Genomic DNA, 22,233 nt, shown 5'->3' on the forward strand with positions numbered 1-22,233 from the left:
CTTAAAACAGGGTGGACAGCGGCGGATGGCTCTCCAAACATGTGCCGAGCGGAGCGGTTTGTTTGCTTCAAGGGAGTGGATATGCTGTAATATGAGCTCTCAGACAGGACGTTGTTTTATCTCATTTTGCGAGGGTGTCCGCGCTTCTTGAAGTGGACCTGCCGCTCGGTGCATGTTTGGAGAGCCATCTGCTGTTGTCTGTGTGAAGAAATTGCGGTTTTGTGGGATATAAACAGCCTACAGTCTAGTTGCTGGAATCGCTGTGAGTCGGTACTTCAAACGGCTGGTGTGTGGTCTCGCAGTCTGGCCGAATCGTCTAGTGTGTGCCTTCAGGCGATTTTAATGTTAAAATCTGATGAAATTGTCCTTATGTCTGTGGTCTCTCATGTTTTTAAAATCGGTTAAGATTTGAAAATCCTGTAGTGTGTAGGCAGCATAAGGAAAATGCTATGCTCGATGGGAGGGCTCTTACTACAGTGAAGTCCTGAAACGAACATAGAAAGAGCCTGAGGGTAAGCTGTGCACTAGCTCCCCCATTCAGTGCAGTGTAAAGAGGACGTTTTTATTTAGTTAGGCTGCTGTCTGGTTTTGTCATTTAATTTATTTCTACACTGAAACATGTTAAGAGTGCCTTATTTACCGTAAATTCCGCACTATAAGCCGCACCGGAGTATAAGCCGCAGCAGCAAAATTGCCTGTTTGTTACATATATAAGCCGCACCGGACTATAAGCCGCAGGTGTTTTAATGTTTTTTTTTTTTTTGTGTGTTTTAATGTTTAATTACCATATGTAAGGGTTCATGCACAGAGGGGATTGTCAGGAAAGAGATGGCTGTTTGAGGAAGCTCCCATTTATTAACATTTCAACAAAACAACATAACACAACACCACCTGTGTTTTTTTTTACAGTGCACACAGTGTCCGCGGTGTGGTGAAAAGAGGGCAAGAGAGGAAATTAAAACAGAAGTGGATTTATAGTTAGAAAGAGTGCTAAAAAAGAGAGATTTTTTTTTTTTTTTTTTGAAAAAATCCATAGATAAGCCGCACCGTTATATAAGCCGCAGGGCCAAAAAACGGGGAAAAAGCCGCGGCTTATAGTCCGAAATTTACGGTAATTGAAATGTGCAGTAATTGTTATATTCAGTGTTATACATTTTGCACTATTTTTTGTACTGCAACATGTTTTCTAAAGAGAGTTTACATGTCCTCCTTGTAAGGTGGTGAAGCAGCAGCAGAGAGCCATTAAACTGCTACATTGGTCTCAACCACAATCCAGAACGCCTGTGTCCTGTGCTCCTTCCCTCCGCACAACACCCCATGATCACACACACCATCAAACACAACGCAGAGTCCCAGGGTGTGTAGAGAGGCTCCAGCACGTGTGGGTTACACGCACAAGCAAGGACAACTTTGGAAACGCAAGTAAGGCTGAATCATCTTGCAGAATTAGATATAGACTAGTGCAGACTGATCATATGGAATTCCATGATCTTCTAGAATCACTTCTTAGAATGATATGATGATCTCCTTTGTTTATGTAGCCTAGTGGTTAATAAAGAGTGTGAGAGGCAATAGGCTGTCGAATCTGGTAAGTGTGCACAACCCTCTCTCTCTCTCACACACACACACACACCTACTACACACACATGCACACAACTAAACATCTCTAGCCTATACATTATATTAGCTACCGTAAATTCCGGACTATAAGGCGCACCGGTGTATAAGCCGCACCTTCAAAGTTGACTATTTTTTTCTTATATAAGCCGCACCGGACTATAAGCCGCGGGTGTTTTAATGGTATTTTTTGTTTTTTTTTACAGTGCACACAGTGTCCGCGGTGTGGTGAAAAGAGGGCAAGAGAGGAAATTAAAACAGAAGTGGATTTATAGTTAGAAAGAGTGCTAAAGAAGAGAGAATTCCGTTTTTTATTTTTTTATTTTAGTTACTCACAGTACTATTGACCAGTCCAACTCAAAAGATATTCGGCAGTTTCACTTTGAGCTCTTGTTCCGCCGCTGTCCATCAATGGTTATGACAAGTCTCGCTGGGTACAGTACGCCAAAGCGATATCCATTGACTTTTACCTTTTCGATGATGCTGTTGTATGTTGCGCGTTTCTGTTGCACCAACGCGGAGAGGTCCTGCCGGACGAAAAAGCGCGTACCCTCCCAGGTGAGGGGCTTCTTCCCCGCAGCCTGGAGGATGAGTTGACGGTCGGGCCAGCGGAGTAGGCAGATGAAGATGGCCCTCGGTGGCAGGCCGGGGTCTGGACGTGGCCGAGGCGCCCGGTGTGCCCTGTCCACCTCTGGTGGTTTCTCGCCTTCCTTCAGGTCCAGGATGTAACACAGGATTTTGCCACGAAAGCGTCCATGTCACCAATCTCAGCTCCCTCTTTTACATTGATCAGGCGAATGTTATTTCTTTTACTCCTGCTGATTAAGTCATCAACCTGCGTGTGCAGGGGTTCGATTTGTTTTTGCATTTTATCCACTTTCGGACTCACTGTGTTGTTTTTGTCCTCCAGTGCGCTGATGCGCTTTTCCGCATTAGAAACTCTGTTCGCTTATTTTCTTTAGTGAGTGAGTGGATGGACTTCTGCACGTTTTCAAACTTGTTTTCAAGCTGCTCAAACCTCTGAGCGATGTCGGACTTAATCGATAGTGTTTCACGGAGTAAAAGTTTAGCCCAAGCCGTGTATCTCCAGCCTCCAGCAGGTGAGTCATTTCCTCATTCATGGCGGTGATTGCTTCGTCTTTTTCTTTCTGCTTACCTGTGTTGTGTTATGTTATGTTATGTTATGTTGTTAAAAGAGGGCAAGAGAGGAAATTAAAACAGAAGTGGATTTATAGTTAGAAAGAGTGCTAAAAAAGAGAGATTTTTTTTTTTTTTTTTTTTTAATCCATAGATAAGCCGCACCGTTATATAAGCCGCAGGGGCCAAAAAAGGCCAAAAAACGGAAAAAAGCCACGGCTTATAGTCCGGAATTTACGGTACATCATTTGGCAGACGCTTTTATCCAAAGCAACTTACAGTAACACATTTTTGTCAACAATAGAGAAATCAACTATGCAACACAATCTATGACAACTTCTGAAGGAATACGAGGGATCAGCCGAGCAGCATTTTGGTAAACAAACCGTGTCACTGGGTGGCAACGGCAATGGAACCCTATGGAGCCTGAGTTTGAGCGTCTGACTCTAGCCGGCTGACCCTGTTTACAATTTAAAAACTGTGACAGTTCACACAACCTTAAGACGACATGCATATATTATAAGTTAAAGCAGCTACGAGTAACTTTTTCGATTGTTATTAAACAGTATAAATTTAATATCAATGCATCACATCTTACCTCTAATAGTCGATGAGACCAACGCAGCGTAGTCTCGCTTGAGCCCCGAGTGAATCGGCCAGTGTAGTCTGTCTGTGGCCAGGGAAGATCAGGAAGTGAAATGAAACGGTTTGCAGCAGCCACTTCGGCCATAACCACAAAATAACTTAAAAACCTGTTAGAATATAACGAGAGATGTTCGCGAGAGTATGCGTGGCGTTCACATTGTTTATGTTATGTTGCTAGGCAGCGCAAACGGCGAGGCAGGCAGCTGCGTTTCACTTCCGGGTTTCACTTCCGCGTTTCACTTCCGGGTAGCCGGGCCGGCGGTAAGGAGAGAGAGAGAGAGCCCCCTGTTGATGCGAGTTTAGACAGAGACAGACTTAACACATTCACTGCCAACAACGTGTAAACACGTTTTCAGAATCCAGCTGTTGACTGCCAACAACGTGTAAACACGTCCTTGGCATCGATTTTTTTTTTTTAACGGGGGGTTGTGCATCTAACCCTTTTACATATCTTATATAAGTATTGGACGTGTACAACGTGTACAACCCATTCCACCGACCCACTAAGTGGCGACAAGGAAGTAGGAAGGCAAGCAAAAAGCAGTGTGATCCATTTCCATTCTCATGAAAATGGATTGGCGGAGGCGCTTTCGTTTTCGCGTTGATTGCTGGCGGTGCGGGATTGCAAACTTGCATCGTGGATTGCGGATGGAGCACACTTTGAGGCACGCAGCGTAAATATGACCAGAGTCGCAGGGGCTTCATCGGAGCTCTCGGCCAGGGCTCCGGAAGGCGGGCGAGTCCAGCCGGGCTTCCTCGGGGAGCGGCCACGCAGACAGGCACAGCCAGGCACAGCGGCAGCGGGGCAGTGAGGCTGGTGACAAGCAGCAGGCCATTTTGCCTTGCAAAATAGCACCAAATTGGAAACAGCCATAAAAGGCTTTTAGAATGGGATTTTCAACCCATTCTTTTTTGTTTCTTTTTCGCTCTAATTTAGAGTAATTTAATTTCTATTCAGAAATTTATTTGAGAGGTCGAGAGTATGAGAAAGTGAATTTGCACAGGTAGGAAAGTGCTTGTTACACGGCGCTGCAGCCAAGAAGAACGCCCACGGAGGGAGGAGTTGAAGCAACTCTCCCTCTCGCTCTCTCCCTCTCTCTCTCTCTCTCTCTCGCTCTCTCTCTCTCCCTCCCTCCCTCTCTCTCTCTCTCTCTCTCTCTCCCTCTCCCCCTCTCACTAGGATTAAACCTAGTGCGTCTCCCTCCCGAGAGGGAGGGAGAGAGAGAGAGAGGGAGGGAGAGCGAGAGGGAGGGAGAGAGAGAGAGAGAGAAAGAGAGGGAGGGAGGGAGAGAGAGAGAGAGAGCGAGAGGGGGAGGGAGAGAGAGAGAGAGAGCCAAAAATGAATGGTTAAAGTGACTGTTCTATCCAATTTCACAAAAAGCCGTTTATCTCTGAATATTTTTTCTGACGCTAAAACCATGCTGTATTCAACTGCTAATGCTTACATAACTACTAACTCTACAAACTAACTCTTTTAGACAGAGAAAGTACACATTCTATTAGTACTTTTGAGATATTGTATGTTCACAAAGTCCAAGCTGAAACGAATCCTCGGCTCTTGTAAAATGAGCCAGAATCCTCAAAAAACGGCTTGGCAGAAGCTACCTACAGCAAAAAAAAACGGCTGGCAGTCAATGTGTTAATAATCATCCAAGGGAGCAATCTCCAATTCAAGCGGCTTTGGTCTCAGCTACTATTATAGGTAAGATGTGATGCATCAATATTGTAATTATACTGTTTAATAACAATCGAAAAAGTTGCTCGTAGCTGCTTTAAGTTATCCTGTATTTATCCCCATTGGGAAATTCATCCCCATGGGGGATGAATTATACATCAAACTCTTGAGGTAATTCTGCTCTCACTCAGAATGTCAAAATATAAGCGATGTGGTGTATACCTTTTGAGATATTAACGTTTGTTTGGCACAACTCATATAGTTAACTGCCGCAGGGTTACGCATTTTTGGGTGGCAGTGACATCACGCTGATTCGTCCTATAGTGGTATTTTTTACTTTTTTTATTTTTGAGAGAGAGAGAGATGTTCAAGAAGGGCCCAGATGGAGCCTGAAAAGGTGTGTTTTTAGTCTTTGACGAAAGATTGGCAGTGATTCGGCCATCCTGACCGAAGGTGGGAGCTCGTTCCAACATTGAGGTGCGAGGGACGAGAAGAGTCGCGAAAGGGATGAGCGACTTTTGAGCCCCCGTAGCGAAGGAGGGGTGAGGCATCCCGCACTGGTGGAGGAGCGGAGGGAGCAGTGAGAGGTTTGGAGCCTGACCATAGATTGTAGGTACAGAGGAGCTGTCTGGTTTACTGCCCTGTAGGCCAGAAGCACGTTGCAGTAGTCCAGATGGGAGATGATAAGTGACTGGACCTGTTGTGGTGTCGCTTCCCTGTTTGCGGATGTTGTACAAGGCCCTACAGGAGCGTGCTGTCGCAGCAATGTAGGCCGAGCAAGACAGCTGGTTGTCAAGGATCACCCCAAGGTTCTTAGCTGTTTGGGAGGGAAGCACAGTGGTATTGTCAATGGAGATGGAGAGGTCTGTGAGAGGGCAGTCTTTCTCTGGGAGGAAGAGTAAAGCTTGTTTTATACTCGCTGTGCTGTGAAGAGCGCGGGGGAGGAGCGAGGGGCGCGAGCGTCAAATGACGTCAATGTGTTGGGCGTGACCCCCGTAGGCCGCCCACCGCGTACATAAAGATTTTTCTCACAGCGCGACCCCCGCACGGCTTCTCTCCAAACATGGATGCTTTCGAGCCACTGAGCCCTGAACACTGAGCTGTGTTTTCACCACATTTCTTGACCCATGTGGTAGGCTAAACTTTGATTAGCAACTGTTCGTTTTTAGTCATTTCAACAAGTAAATGTGTTGTGTTGAGAGCATGAGAGCAGAGCTCCAGCTCGCAGAGCCTTGCTCGAGTATAATGAGCCCTTAACTCTGTCTTCCCAAGGTTGAGTTTGAGGTGGTGGGCAGACATCCAGTCATCGTTTGAGGCATGCAGAGATGTGTGCCTCGATTTGGGTGTCTGAGGGGGGTAAGGAAAGGTAAAGCTGAGTGTCATCGGTGTAGCAGTGATAAAAAAGCCATGAGATGAGATCACATGGCCAAGACATCTGATATAGGAATCTGTCTTAATTTATTAATTGAAATTATCCTGTTTTTTAAAAACTCACAAATCTTCAACCTTTAGATTGTAATATTTGTATACCTTCAAACCTATGATTATCTCAATACATTTTAAGCAAAATGCCATTACATTTTGAACAATTTCCTAAAGAGTTTGAGACCCCAATTTGTAATTAAATTGTATGTGACTGATTTAATTTAACCCTGCTGTATCTACAGAGCTGCTTGGTGGGAGGACAGACATCTGGCGTAGGAGGGGAGGAGCATTGTCCAAATGAATTCTTCAGAAGAGGTGAGAAAAATATCTGTTGTATCACTGATGTTGTAACACACACACACACACACACACACACACACACACACACACACACAGTGCCCCTGCCCTAATTATTTCTTTGTGTCTTTATAGAAACAGAGAGACACCAACAAGAGACCCAAAGGCATTCACACTGGAGATAAGCCCTACCACTGTGACCAATGTGTAAGCAGTTTCAGTCAGTTACGTGACCTAAAAAGACACAAACGCATTCACACTGGAGAGAAGCCCTACCACTGTGACCAATGTGGAAGCAGTTTCAGTCAGTTAGGTAGCCTAAAAACACACAAACACATTCACACTGGAGAGAAGCCCTACCACTGTGACCAATGTGGAAGCAGTTTCAGTCAGTTAGGTCACCTAAAAAGACACAAACGCATTCACACTGGAGATAAGCCCTACCACTGTGACCAATGTAGAAGCAGTTTCAGTCAGTTCGGTCACCTAAAAACACACAAACGCATTCACACTGGAGATAAGCCCTACCTCTGTGACCAATGTGGAAGCAGTTTCAGTCAGTTCGGTCACCTAAAAACACACAAACGCATTCACACTGGAGAGAAGCCCTACCACTGTGACCAATGTGGAAGCAGTTTCAGTGAGTTAGGTAGCCTAAAAACACACAAACGCATTCACACTGGAGAGAAGCCCTACAAATGTGACCAATGTGGGAGCAGTTTCAGTGAGTTAGGTAGCCTAAAAACACACAAACGCATTCACACTGGAGAGAAGCCCTACAAATGTGACCAATGTGGGAGCAGTTTCAGTCAGTCCATTGCCCTAACGATACACAAACGCATTCACACTGGAGAGAAGCCCTACCACTGTGACCAATGTGGGAGCAGTTTCAGTGACCCAAGTGCCCTGAGAACACACAAACGCATTCACACTGGAACGGGCTACTGGTGTGACTGCTGTAAGAAAATGTTCATTCGGTCATCTAGTCTGAAGAAACACCGCTGCATCTAACCTGAAGAGCGCCCTCCACTGTCTGCAGGCGGAACACACTTCTCTCTGTCCAACCAAACATGTAATCAATGAACCAAAGTTCAGTGACAGTCTGATTATGCATAATTATGTTTGTTTCTGACATTGCATTGCTAGAATGTAAACAACAATGTAAGAATGGCATTACAAAGTAAATGCAGAGCTTGTGAAACTGATTTGTGATTACTACAGCAGAATCACATGCAGATAATATCACCATTATTTTTTCTGACCCACCATACAGAGCGTCATATTTTGCATTGACATATGGAAGATATATTGTCCCTAAGGTTTACTAACATGAGATCTGTGGGGTTGGCAACTATGGATGTGGTTTACTTTCTCTACTTTTTCTGATGTGGCTTAAGACTGTTTCATGATGGAGATATGTTACGATGATATGAGTTATAATATATGTGTGAATAATGATACCCTATGGCTGTAGATGAGAAATGTTTTTGTTGATATGGCAAGGGGAGGGTAGGGTGTCTTGTCTTGGTCCTGTCCTTTTTTTGTTCTTGTTTTGTCTATCTTTAGTATTTGTATGTATCATTTGTAAATGTTTGTTTAAAAAAACTATAAAAATGTCGTCACAAAAAAAGTTTACTAACATGAATGAACAAGAACAGTGACATCAACAAAGGTGAGTTCATATTAAAGGCACAATGAATTTAAACCCAATCTCTTCAGTGTATTACTTCTAGCCTGGCATTAACTAAAGTAACTTAAGTCACAACAAGCATTGCCTATAGCCTACATGAATGATCTGTGGCAGCATATTTGAATAATGTCTTCATCTGACGTTTAATTGAAAATCAAGTTTCACTATTAAACTTTATTGGTTATTGTGATGACCTGAGTGTACAATAATGCACGCAGACTTTGCAGACAGTTAACGCTCTTTGCTGGGTTGTTTCTCAGCAGTTATCCAGCTAACATGTAGGCAACATTACATGGGACATACTATGGTAACACCTGAAGCGGTCCGGCAGGAACCAGTATTTATGCAACCCAGGTTCCAGGGTGTATCACCCCGGCAGCCTAATCCCAGTCTGTAACACTTCTCCCCCTTTAGGTTAAAGCATATATGTAAACACCATGACACACACCAACTTAGCATTTCAGACCCAGCTCCTAAAATATCACGTTACTGTCAATTTTCATTTCAATACATTTCACTTGTACACCATACAACACAATAAAAAAAAATCTTTTTTTTTTTTTTTTTTTTTTAACAATCTAATGGCTCATTTCCACCACATATAACAGCACAGTACAGCTCCACTCTATCTGGCATTACTCGGCTCTACTTGATATAGACTCTGTTTCCATAGCAAGTTTACTTGCCTCCGCCCACACCTGGTCGTCATAGCGACCGCATATCTGCCCTCCGCCCATTGCCGAAGTAGGCTATAAGTATAACATTAAAATGAAATCAATACACGGAACTTTTAAACTGATTATGAAATACTGGTGCCCTCTAAATGACCTACAGTGTACATGGGCAAATGTGACAATCGGCTAGGAGAATGGATATCTCTTTGTTGTTACTCAAACTCACATGCATGCACTGCGCGGGGACGGGAGAGGCGCTACGAGGAGAACCCCAGCGGCAGCTCAACAGGCAAGACCCGCGGCTTCGCCTGCGGCCTAGCGGAGCCAACTACAAAGGGCTTCCCGAGGAGCGCATGTTAAAGCTGAGCAAGGAGATTGATTTTATTTCACCAGCGCCGAAGGCAGCAACACAAAAGACTGATGGAAATAACATAATAGAAGAGAAGGTAAGCCCCCACTAAACTGGTATGCAGCGCTGCATTGACAGTCAGTAGGATAGACAGTAAACACGATTCTGCCTGACCAATCAGTCGTCTACAATGTTTTCACGTCACCGTATGAACCCGGGTTCACAGAATAGAACCCCGACGAGGCAGGGACCAAAAGTAGCACGACTCAGCCTCAAATCAAACCGGGCTGGGCCGGTTTTTAACGGTGGGATGAGACCATTTATCGAGTCGAGCGGAGCGGGACCGCGCTACTAGCTGCGGTGGAATTGGGCCATAATAGACCCCTTATACAGCTGTCAACATTGGAGCTGCGCGCGCATCGTGTAGGCAAAAAGCCGGGGGCCCGTCATTGACACAGACAGAGCTGTGTGAAAGACGCCGCTGTCAGGACTGCTCTGCGCCCATCTGCATTTTAAAATGCAGTTCTCAGCTTACTACAACAGCTTATCACCTAGTGATAAGCAATGTTATGCCACAAAATTAACGTTAGTTAATGGGATTCATCTTCCATATGCATTGGCGCCAAGTCAATGGGTAAAAGACGAGAAGAAATGGCCAAGCCTAGAGTGGCCAGCAATACATAATTACCTGATCGAGACTCCAAGTGTTTATACCCGAGAGAAGTTAAAAGCATACAAGTCTCTTGATGCATACAACTTTGTTCTTTGTGGTCACGTCCAAGACATACAATTTCACGATTACCAAGTCCAACATTTTGTAGTGCTGAGGACTGAGGTGCTGCCTAGCCAAAGACAGGGCAAGGAGACTGAGCTGTACAAGCCATGGGTTGTTGTCAACAAGAGAAACAACTGCATTCTAACTGCGAACATAGCAGGGAGCCAACTTCTCAAGATTCTAGAGATTTCACATTCTGTAACATTAAATCTGAACGCAATATCCTTGTTGCAAAGCCCTAATCGGAGTTTCATTAGGATAACCAATAGATGGTCCTCAAGGCTCATAGTTACGCACAACCTCTACACTGTCTAAGTTTGTGGATCAACCACTCAAACAGGACACTCGTCAGACCTGTGAAAAACAGACAGGTACTGCTTTGCTCTTGATAGTGCTAAAGGAAAATTGTGTGTTTCTGAGTGTTTGTTTTAGTTGCTCATTCTCAGATTTGAGTTTGTTAATGTCCGAACGCAGGTTCTCACACTCTGTGGAAAGTTGGCTGTACTTCTGTTTGAGATCATCATGGAGAACCTTTGGGACAGTGGCTTCTGAAATATAGATAAGATTATAGTTTAGCACTCACCGTCTTAAAGATGCACTGTCACATTTGTTTCAAATTAGACTATTTGGATTAAATGCTTACGTTCTGTATGTTCCTATTCATATTAAAAATGTATTCCTACTTTACTGATTTTCTCTATTATTGCATACAGATGTTTTCAGAGATTTAGACTGTATGTTCCAAACAGAATCCTGTTCCAACTTCCAAATACGTTCAAACAACACAGTTATGCTGAATTGACAAAATGTGTAAATGTGATGATCTGATTGACTGCCCTACAGTAGTATTTACCAGTGCAAGGACCAGCACCGGGCTCCATTCTGCAATCATTTGGAGACAGGCAGGCAACTGTGGATTCCGATGTTACCTCATCAGTAACTTTTGTGGACTGATGTCTATCAGCTGGTGGTCTGTAGGTGGTTCCATCCCGTATCCTTATTCTCTTAAATCTAATGCACAGAGAAGAGAACAGTCAGTGAAAACAGTTCATTTGATCGGTTGACCATTTCATGACCCCAACAGACATAATAGAAACTATTTGGTCTAACAGATAATCTTGAAAAAAGATAGTGACATTAAATTACTCGCCATACCTTCTCTGCACTTCAAGGCATGCACTTCAAGGCATAGTGAGCAACTAAATCAAGCAAATGTGGGCATATTTACCTCTCAAGTTTTGCATCGCCTTTGTTGCATTGGGTTGAGTAGGAAAAGATAGACGGTGTAAAGTCGGGACTGCTGTAGTCCATCGATGACTCTCCTGAACAAATAAAGTTTATTCTAGTGAAAGATATGACAGTATGATATATTATAGAATCATTGACAGTGGTGGTGTAGTTAGGGATTGTTTGTTGTTGGTCATGATTAACGGTCCGCATCAACAGGGCTGAATCATTGACAGTGGTGGTGTAGTCAGGAATGTCATACCGAACCGACCTGGATAGCTAGGCTTAGATAGTGAGGTAATATGCAGTTGTGCGGTGGTAGCATGGAGGGGGGTGTTTCCAGGACGCTGGATTACACCGTTAAGCCTTCTTGAGGTGTCGTGGGCCTAACTTAACGAAACGTCGGTGAAGGAAGGTGCCCACTTGAAAGCCCCAATGACATGCTTCATACTGCTGTTGGCTAGGGTAGGTAACTGGTGATTTGTGTCTTGTTTATTAGTTTGTTAGCCTGTTAGCTTGTTTTATTCTGGATTGGGCTTCTAAATGTGTTTTTCATTGGATTTTGGCACAAGGGATAGTAACATCTTGTCCTGTGTATTAATTAATAATAGTGTAAAAGTCAACGTTGGTCTGAGTTGTCCATATGGCTCATACGGGTAGTAGGCCTACTAGCAACAAGTCAACGTAGCAAGATTGAACCAAGGTGTTAGCTAAAACTACTTTGTCACAAGCTGGTAGATAGTTATTCTGTAACTTGCAAAGATAGATCGTCATGTTGATAATGCAGACAACTCAATAATGACATTATTTAACGTTACTTGGTTGTTAACTAACCGAGCGATGTGGCTGTTAGCAGCTTACCTGATGTGAAATGAGCACTGCAAAGTCGGGCGTTTTTAATCGTGTCCTCGTTCCAATCAGTTCTTCTAATCGCTTGCAACCAAAGACGCCTACGATTAGCATTAAAAGGAGTACGATTTGACGGGATACGGTAAAACTTTAGTCCTTTGTTGATAGCTTTCCGATTCTGGCATCCCACTGCACAACACGAAGACATGGCGAGGTTCCAGCCGCAGATCAGCTACTTCCAGGGCTGCGCGAACTGTGTCTTTCTGCCTCCGTCATGCGCAGCTGACGCTGCGTGATGTCAGTGTGACATAGTCGTATAAGGGGTCTATAGGTCAGTCTATCTGGAGGCCTATGTTCCTTCTTGGATCTCCTTAGTTCTGGTGTGACACCCTCAGACCTGGGAGCAGCCTGGGCTCTCCCGGGCAGGTCCGGGGCGGGGGGAGGTGAACCCGGTACAGCCAGTCTCTCTGCTTGCCCAGACGGCCCATCACTTTGCATGGACAGTCCCTCCGGTGACACCTCCACGTGCTCTGGTGCAACCGGCACCACAACACAGTCTCCAGAGCTGCTCACCCTGTCCTTGTGTGTCACACTCTGTCAAACACTCTGAGCATTATAGCGGACCCGTAGGTGATCCTGGTGCCTACGCACCTGCCTGCCATCAGACAGATCTACTACAAAAGACACTGGACCTGTCTGGCGGTGAATGACTCCTGGCAGCCATGGTGAACCACTGGCAAAGTTTTTTACATACACACAGTTCCCTGGCTCAAAAAACCTCTCTTTAGCAACTTGGTCCCGCCTCCCTTTTTGCTCATCCTGCGAACGGACGACCCTTTCCCCCGACGTCTGGGTGAAGGAGATCCAGATGAGATTTGGGTCTCCTCGCCATTAGCATCTCCGCTGGGGGCACCCCCGTAGTGGTATGAGGAGTGATCCTGTACTGGAACAAAAAACTGGACAGTTTGGTTTCCAGTGAGTGTCCTGACATCTTTCGCAGCCCCTCTTTCAGCGTCTCAACGGCTCGTTCTGCTAAGCCATTAGAGGCGGAGTGATAAGGAGCAGTGCAGACATGACAGATCCCGTTTTTTTCCATAAACTCCTTGAACACCTCTCCCGTGAACGTGGGCCTGTTGTCCGTCACAACAACGTCAGGCAACCCGTGTGTGGCAAAGATGCTTCTAAGCGTTTCCGTAGTAACGGGAGCTGTGATGTTGGGCATGATCTGTGCCTCCAGCCACTTAGAGTGCGAGTCCACTGGCACTAGAAACATCTTACCCATAAATGGCCCAGCAAAATCTAAATAGAGCCTGGACCATGGCCGGCCCGGCCACTGCCAAGGGTGAAGTGGAGCCGGTGCTGGCATCTTTTGATTATTTTGACATTGTGAACATGCCTTTACCTTTTCCTCCAAGGCACCGTCCATCCCAGGCCACCACACAAATGACCTGGCGAGGCTCTTCATCCTGGACACGCCAGGATGGGCCTCGTGCAGCTCGTCCATCACCTGTGCGCGCCCTGGGGGAGGCACCACAACCCTGGAGCCCCAAATAAGACAACCGTCATGCACACTTAGCTCCAGCTGACGCTTGGTATAGGGCTTGAATTCCTCCTGCTCCGCCGCCATAGGCCAGCCCTGCATCACCCACCTTTTAACCTGTGACAGCACTGGGTCTCTCTCAGTCCACATTTTTATCTGTTTGGCTGTCACTGGAGAGTTTGACAGTCTCTCCATCAGAAAAACAGTTTCTGGGGGAAGGCTGGATGATTTTGGTGTATCCGGGAGAGGCAGGCGGCTGAAAGCATCGGCATTAGCATTTTCACTGCCCGCCCTGTACTCTATGCGATACTGATAGGCTGACAGGGTTAAAGCCCAGTGCTGTACCCTCGCTGACGCCATGGAGGGAATGCCTTTTGACTCACTAAACAGACTTGTTAGGGGCTTATGGTCCGTGAAAATAGTAAAAGGACGACCATACAGGTAGTTTCTGAAACGTTTTACCGCTACCACCACAGCTAGTCCTTCTTTATCTAACTGTGAATATCCCTTTTCTGCTGGTGTGAGAGTACGTGACGCATAGGCTATCGGCTTCTCCGATCCATCCTCCATCCGGTGCGAAAGAACCGCCCCCACGCCATAAGGGGACGCGTCACAGGCCCAGGACGACCTCCTTGTCCGGGTCAAAGTGCACCAGCAGTTGTAACAGTTCTTTCACCTGCTTAAAGGCCTCCCTCTGAGCTTGCTGCCACTTCCACGGACTGTCTTTGTGCAGCAGCTGGTAGAGAGGGGCGAGCTAGCACAGTGGAAAGGTCTGGTAGAAACTTTGCATAGTAGTTCACTAAGCCCAAGAAGGACCCGAGCTCCGCTACATTATTTGGATTTGGAGCCTCCTTTATCGCCCTCACCTTCTCATTCACTGGGGACAGACCCTGAGCCGAAATGCGGTGGCCCAGGTATGTAACGCTTGGAGTTTGACACACGCACTTGCTGCGCTTCAGCCGCAGCCCAGCCTCCGACATCCTCTTCAGCACCTGCTCCAGATTTTTTAAATGCTCCTCTTCCGTCCCCCCAGTGACCAGAATGTCATCTAGGTAAACAGCAACATGGGGAATGTTTTGAAGCAAATGATCCATTGTGCGCTGAAAAATAGCGGGACTAGATGCGACCCCGAACACAAGGCGGTTATATTTAAACAAGCCCTTGTGGGTGTTAATGGTCACATACTGCTTAGACTCCTCATCCAGCAGCAGCTGCTGGTATGCCTGACTCATGTCCAGCTTTGGAAACGTTTTTCCCACCTGCTAATGTAGCGAACAGGTCCTCAACTCGCGGGAGGGGATAGGTGTCAAGCTGTGAGACCTGATTTACCGTCAGTTTGTAGTCCCCACATATACGCACCCCCCCCCCCCCCCCCCCCCATCAGATTTCAAAACTGGCACAACCGGGGCTGCCCAGTCAGAGAACTCAATGGGCTCAATGACACCTAACTGCTGCAGCCTCTCCAATTCCACTTCCACCTTGGCCTTCATGGCATATGGCACTGTGCGTGGTTTGAGAAAACGTGGCGGGGCTTTGGGGTTGACACACAGTTTGACTGTTGTGCCGCGGAGGGTGCCAAGCTCATCCTTAAACACATCTGCATACTTTGCTAGAATGTCCTGCACCACGCTCATGTACTTGATTTCCCCCCAATTTAGATGAAAGTTTTTTAGGAGGTCACGCCCCAACAAGCTAGGCCCCTCCCCCTTTACCACCAACAGCCTCACTGCGGCCTCCTGCCCCTGGTACCCCATGTCCACATCTATCACTCCCAGAAGGGGAATGCACTCCCCCGTATACGTTCTCAGTCTGATATGAGTCTCTCTGAGTGCCGGCGCCCCTCCCGAGCACCACACCTTGTGGTAGGTGTCTTGACTTATCACTGAAGCTGAAGCCCCAGTGTCCACCTCCATTCGGAGCTCTCTGCCATTTACCTGCATTGTTGCATAAATGGGCTCAGGGCGGGGCTGGCCAAGGCCAATGAGGGAAAACATGTTAAATGAACACTCCTCCTCCTCCAGCTCCTCACTCTGCAGGTGATGGGCGTTCATGGGCTTAAATCTCCCCCATTCCCTTTTCTGTTTATTTTTTAGGCCCTCTGCACTTTTTTGCTAGGTGCCCTTTCTTCTGACAAACAGCGTCCTTAAACCTACAGTCATTAGCAAAATGTGCTCCTCCACAACGATAACACTCCACTGCCTTTACTGGCTTGCCCGTTTTCTCCTCGGACATCCGATACACGGCGCTTGGCTGTCCACTTCCATTAGCTTTTTTAATGTCTTTAGTATTGTTCGCTGCTGTCTCCATCGCCTGAGCCATCTCCAGCGCTCTCTTAAAAGAGCTTAAAAGTTAGTGTGGCTTCTCCCAGCAGCCGACGCTGCACGCCGTCAACATTAATGCCACAAACTAACCTGTCACGCAGCATGTCCTCCAATACCGCACCAAACTCGCAGTGCTCAGATAGCTGTCTCAACTCCGCCACGAATGCCGCAACTGACACTCCCGGTTTCCGGGCATGAGTGTGGAACTTGAAACGCTGGACAATGACAGATGGCTTCGGGCTATGATGATTTTGCAACAACGTCACCAGCTCCTTGAAACTGAGTTCTCCTGGCTTCCGCGGCGTGGCCAAGTTGCGCATTAATTTGTACGTCTTGGCCCCACACACGCTGAGGAGAATCGACCGCTGCTTCTCCTCTCCCTCAATGTCATTCGCCAAGAAAAAATGCTCCAGTCTCTCAACATATTCCACCCAGTCGCCGTCCGTCTCGACAAACTCACTGACGGCACGGCCACACGTGCACGTCATTTGACGCGTGCTGACGCTTGCCAGTATGGACGCTCGTCGCTTGGTGGGCGTGGAAACCCGGAAGCAGCAGCTAGCTCCCAAGCTAGCTGCTGCTAGATTTACTTTGCTTCTTTGAAAATTGGTGTTAGAGAGGAAGTGGAAGAGGACAGGAAGGGTAGGGTAGGTCCTAGGACGAGCTCAATTGGCTAGCTTTGAACTTTGTCAAACTCCACCCTGCCCCCTCTGTCGCCCACTGTCGCTTCACAAGCCTGCTACGCATCGTTTGGTATCCCAGCATGCTTCGCGAGGCGTCGAGCAGCATGTTCAATAGAGAGCCGCAGGGATGACGTATTTTTGTAGTCAGAACGCGGAAGTCCGGGACTTCCTGGTTCTTCACTGTTTCTGTCTATGGGATTTTTGAATGGGTTTTTGCCGCGATGCTTCAAATACGGTCTCTGGGCAATGCAAGATTAATCAAACGCGAACCAGAGTTCAGTCGGATAATCTTCACACATGAGGACCACTTTCATGAGTTTTGTAGCGTAAATGCGAGCCCTAGAAGTAAAAAGCTCGAGCTAAGCTAATCCAGAACTACACACTGTCGCATAGGCTTCCACGTCACGTCAGCACTCAACCTGGACTGTTGTTGATGTGTGCACTGATTACCCCGGGCTGAACGGGGCTGAACCAGGTGAGGGAAAGAAAGAAAGAAAGAAAAAGGAAATCTTTGTGAATATAGGAATTGTTAATATTCTGAATTGTCCACAAGGATAAATGGGTGTATTTAATTTGATGATAGTCAAATAAACAGACTGAATATCAAGTTTTAATATTTATTTACCACTATGTTTTAAACAGACATTCAAGCACAGGAGGAGGAACAACCGACATAATTCATTCAAGGCTAACGTTTACTGTACATTTTAAACGCTGCATGTAAGATTCATGTTTTTATTAGCTCAGCACACATTTCAGACACTCACACATTTCAGGTACTGTAGCTTAAGCCTCCACATAACAGTCAAGTTCAGCCGTATCCAGCAGACACACATCTGATCTCTGTGTGGGCATCTTCACCGCATAGTGGATCAGGCCTGAGGGCGACCTCCCGCTGTTATCAGTTATATACTCCTTTATATAAACTACCTCTAGCGGTTGGAGGTAGTTTATAGGCTGGAGTCAAGCCTATGTACTGTACAGTACATGTTACTCTGCCTCAGAATAGCCTAGTTCATATTAATGTGACACTACTGACACTTATTAATATCAGATCACGCTCCAAGAAGACTTGACAATGATTTTATTGCTTCTACAAATTCTAACCCCCTGTGTGGACCATGCTGGAATTGCAAAAAGATGAGAAATGATCAGATATTGGTTGTTAAGAGTGAATAATGACCTCACAACTGTTCATTTAAAATGGGTTATTTCTCTCAATCTGGCTTCAAATGTCACACACGCGCCGGCCCTGCCAACCGCAACCCTCCCCGGGATATGTCCCTACCAATGACAGAATCAAAGCTACCCTTGAATAGAGGCCAGTGTGAAGGATATAATGCAGGGGTCGGCAATTATCTTTCATGGGGGGCCACATGAGAAACCCAGATTGTTGCCGGGGGCCGAACAAATATTGTCATGCCGTAACCCATGGATGGGTAACTTTGATGATAGAGAGGGCCACAAAAAATGTCCTCGCTAACCAGGTTTTGCTGAGGGCCAAACGGCGCCAGCGTGAAAAATTTGGTGCATTTGAAGCTACGTTTAGAGGAATAACTCATTTTAAATGAACAGTTGTGATGTCATTATTCAGTCTTAACCACCAATATTTCATCCTTTTCTCACTCACTCCTATGTCACCACCTGCTCTCAGGTGGTGCTCTTGCAATCGCACACACGATTGCAAGATGGCGCCGATGCAGGGCGCCGCTGCTAGAGCTCTTCTGTGTCTGTTATACTGTCTGTTTATCGTCCTAAATGTATCTGTCTTGGAGACATGCGCGATCATTGGATACAACCGTGAATCACTCCTGCATCTACGTGATGAAGTTCGAGGGTTATCATACGTTAACCCCGAACTCAGATGTATTGACTTTGCCGTCTGCCCTACCGCTGGAGGCGATTCCAACGATCACTACAGACGCCGCCACGGAGGCAAGTGTACCTGGCGTAGTGCCGAGAAGCACCAGAGAAGCCGTCACAACACCGACGGATCTCCCCCGAGACGCCGGCGGCACCGAGGCAAGCGCGGCGGGGTGGTCAAGCTACGCGAACGTCCCTTCAAAATCGCGCTGCCATCTATCTACCTGGCAAACATGCAGTCTCTGCCAAACAAAACTGACGACTTGCTGAGCCGAATACACTCCCAGCGAGAGGCCAGGGATTGCTCCGCGTTCTGTCTCACGGAGACTTGGCTTGACAACAACACGACAGACTCAGCAGTTCAACCACTGGGCTTCACTGTCTTCCGCTCCGACCGTTCGAGGGAGGGCACTGGGAAAGCTAAAGGGGGTGGAGTTTGTTTTCTCATAAACAACAACTGGTGCACAGACACTGTCATCATGAGTAAAACCTGCACTGCTGATCTTGAATGTCTTGCCATTAAATGTCGCCCCTTTTATCTCCCAAGGGAGTTTTCTACAGTTTTTATGTTTGCAGTTTATATTCACCCACGGGCCGATGCCTCTGTTGCTCTTAATGAGCTAGCAGATATTGGTAACGCTTTAGAATACAGCCCGCAAATAAGCATGTAGTTAGAGTATAACAACGGGGTTTAGGGCTGTAGTTATAGTCTAACTACGGGGTTTAAGGAGTGAATTATAAGATCTGTACTTATAGTCTAACTACAGGGTTTAAGGAGTGTAGTTATAGTATAACAACGGGGTTTAAGGAGTGTAGTTATGGTATAACAACGGGGTTTAAGGAGTGTAGTTATAGTTTAACAACAGGGTTTAAGGAGTGTAGTTAGAGTATAACAACGGGTTTAAGGAGTGTAGTTAGAGTATAACAACGGGGTTTAAGGAGTGTAGTTAGAGTATAACAACGGGGTTTAAGGAGTGAAAAAATACTTTAACTAGAGGGTAACAAGATCTGTACTTATAGTCTAACTACGGGGTCGCGGGCTGTATTATGAAGCAGGGGACAAATGTTTGTACTTATAGGCTAATTACGGGGTAGCACACTGTACTTACAGGGTAACTACGGGGTTTAAGGAGTCTAGTTAGAGTATAACAACGGGGTTTAAGGAGTGTAGTTAGAGTATAACAACGGGGTTTAAGGAGTCTAGTTAGAGTATAACAACGGGGTTTAAGGAGTGTAGTTAGAGTATAACAACGGGGTTTAAGGAGTCTAGTTAGAGTATAACAACGGGGTTTAAGGAGTCTAGTTAGAGTATAACAACGGGGTTTAAGGAGTCTAGTTAGAGTCTAACTACACTCCTTAAACCCCGTTGTTATACTCTAACTACACTCCTTAAACCCCGTAGTTACGCTGTAAGTACAGTGTGGTACCCCGTAATTAGCCTATAAGTACAAACATTTGTCCCCTGCTTCATAATACAGGCCGCGACCCCGTAGTTAGACTATAAGTACAGATCTTGTTACCCTCTAGTTAAAGTATTTTTTCACTCCTTAAACCCCGTTGTTATACTCTAACTAGACTCCTTAAACCCCGTTGTTATACTCTAACTACACTCCTTAAACCCCGTTGTTATACTCTAACTACACTCCTTAAACCCTGTTGTTATACTCTAACTACACTCCTTAAACCCCGTAGTTACCCTGTAAGTACAGTGTGGTACCCCGTAATTAGCCTATAAGTACAAACATTTGTCCCCTGCTTCATAATACAGCCCGCGACCCCGTAGTTAGACTAGAAGTACAGATCTTGTTACCCTCTAGTTAAAGTATTTTTTCACTCCTTAAACCCCGTTGTTATACTCTAACTAGACTCCTTAAACCCCGTTGTTATACTCTAACTACACTCCTTAAACCCCGTTGTTATACTCTAACTACACTCCTTAAACCCCGTTGTTATACATAACTACACTCCTTAAACCCCGTAGTTAGACTATAAGTACAGATCTTATAATTCACTCCTTAAACCCCGTAGTTAGACTATAACTACAGCCCTAAACCCCGTTGTTATACTCTAACTACATGCTTATTTGCGGGCTGTATTCTAAAGCGTTACCCAGATATTATACATAAACATGAGAATGCCCACCCAAATGCAGTGTTTATTGCATCTGGGGATTTTAATCATTGTAATCTAAAAACTGTAATTCCAAATTATTATCAGCACGTGAAACATGCCACAAGGGGCAGTAAAACCCTAGACAAGTGCTACAGCAATGTGAAAGCCGCATATCGGTCGCTCCCAAGACCAGCCTTCGGCAAATCTGACCATCTCTCCATGTTTCTCCTGCCCACCTACTTACAGAAGAATAGACTATGTAAACCAGTCGTCCGCTCCATACAATGCTGGTCTAAGGATGCTGAAACACAGCTAATGGGGTGTTTCGACTCGACTGACTGGAATGTTTTTAAATCTGAGGACTTGGATCAATATTGCGACTCTGTTGTTTCATATATCAACTTCTGCATCGACTCCTGCATCCCGCGCAAAGCGATCAAGCAACATCCCAACCAGAAACCATGGCTCAACTCCGACGTCAGAGCCAAATTAACTGAACGCGCTAACGCTTTTAAATCCGGGGATGTCACACGCTATAAGCTAGCAAGATACTCGCTGGAGCGGTCAATAAAAGCTGCCAAGCGCTCCTATGGAGACCTGATTGAAGGCCACTTCAAGGAGAACGACCCTCGACGTATGTGGCAGAGCCTGAGCTCTGTCACCTCATACAAACCCAGGAGCCTGGCCATCACAGCCTGTGATGACCCCTCACTCCCAGATGTTCTGAACAATTTTTACTCCAGGTTTGATGCTATGAACACTGAGCCTCCTGTCTTCACGCCCTCTAACCCCAGTGATCTGTCTGGGCTGACTGTATCAGAACATGAGGTCCGGAAGGTCCTGTCTAGGACCAAAGTCAGGAAGGCCGCTGGACCAGACAGCATTCCCCCCCGGGTCGCAAGATCCTGCTCCGAGCAGCTTGCCCCTGTGCTCCCTGACCTTTTTAACATGTCACTGCAACGTCGTATTGTCCCTAGGAGTTTTAAAGAATCTATTGTAGTCCCGGTACCTAAGAAAACACCTGTTACATGTCACAATGATTACAGGCCTATTGCCCTCACCTCAGTGCTCATGAAATGTCTAGAGCGTCTAGTGCTGGACTACATTAAGCGTCAGATCCCTCCTTCTCTTGACCCCTGGCAGTTTGCCTATAGAAAAAATAGATCTGTGGAGGACGCCATTTCCTTAGCCTTGAACTCCGTCTACGAGCACCTAGACAAAAGTAAATCTTATGTCAGAATGCTTTTTATTGACTATAGTTCTGCTTTTAACACGATCATTCCCTCACTCCTCATCCACAAACTGCAAAATCTTGGTCTGTGCGATGCTGTTTGTGAATGGATCTTTAGCTTTT

The 22,233-nt window shown here is 46.0% G+C and overlaps 1 long non-coding RNA gene across 1 annotated transcript; it reads left to right on the plus strand.

The window, feature by feature from the left end:
• The first annotated feature begins 1,215 nt into the window (after positions 1-1,215).
• On the plus strand, positions 1,216-7,356 carry LOC310779839. Its single transcript, XR_014552861.1, has 3 exons — positions 1,216-1,422; positions 6,742-6,814; positions 6,932-7,356. It is a non-coding gene; the product is annotated as an uncharacterized lncRNA (long non-coding RNA).
• The last annotated feature ends 14,877 nt before the right edge of the window (positions 7,357-22,233 follow it).

Source organism: Poromitra crassiceps (genome assembly GCF_964638095.1).
Source record: "Poromitra crassiceps genome assembly, chromosome: 7".
NCBI lineage: Eukaryota > Metazoa > Chordata > Actinopteri > Beryciformes > Melamphaidae > Poromitra > Poromitra crassiceps.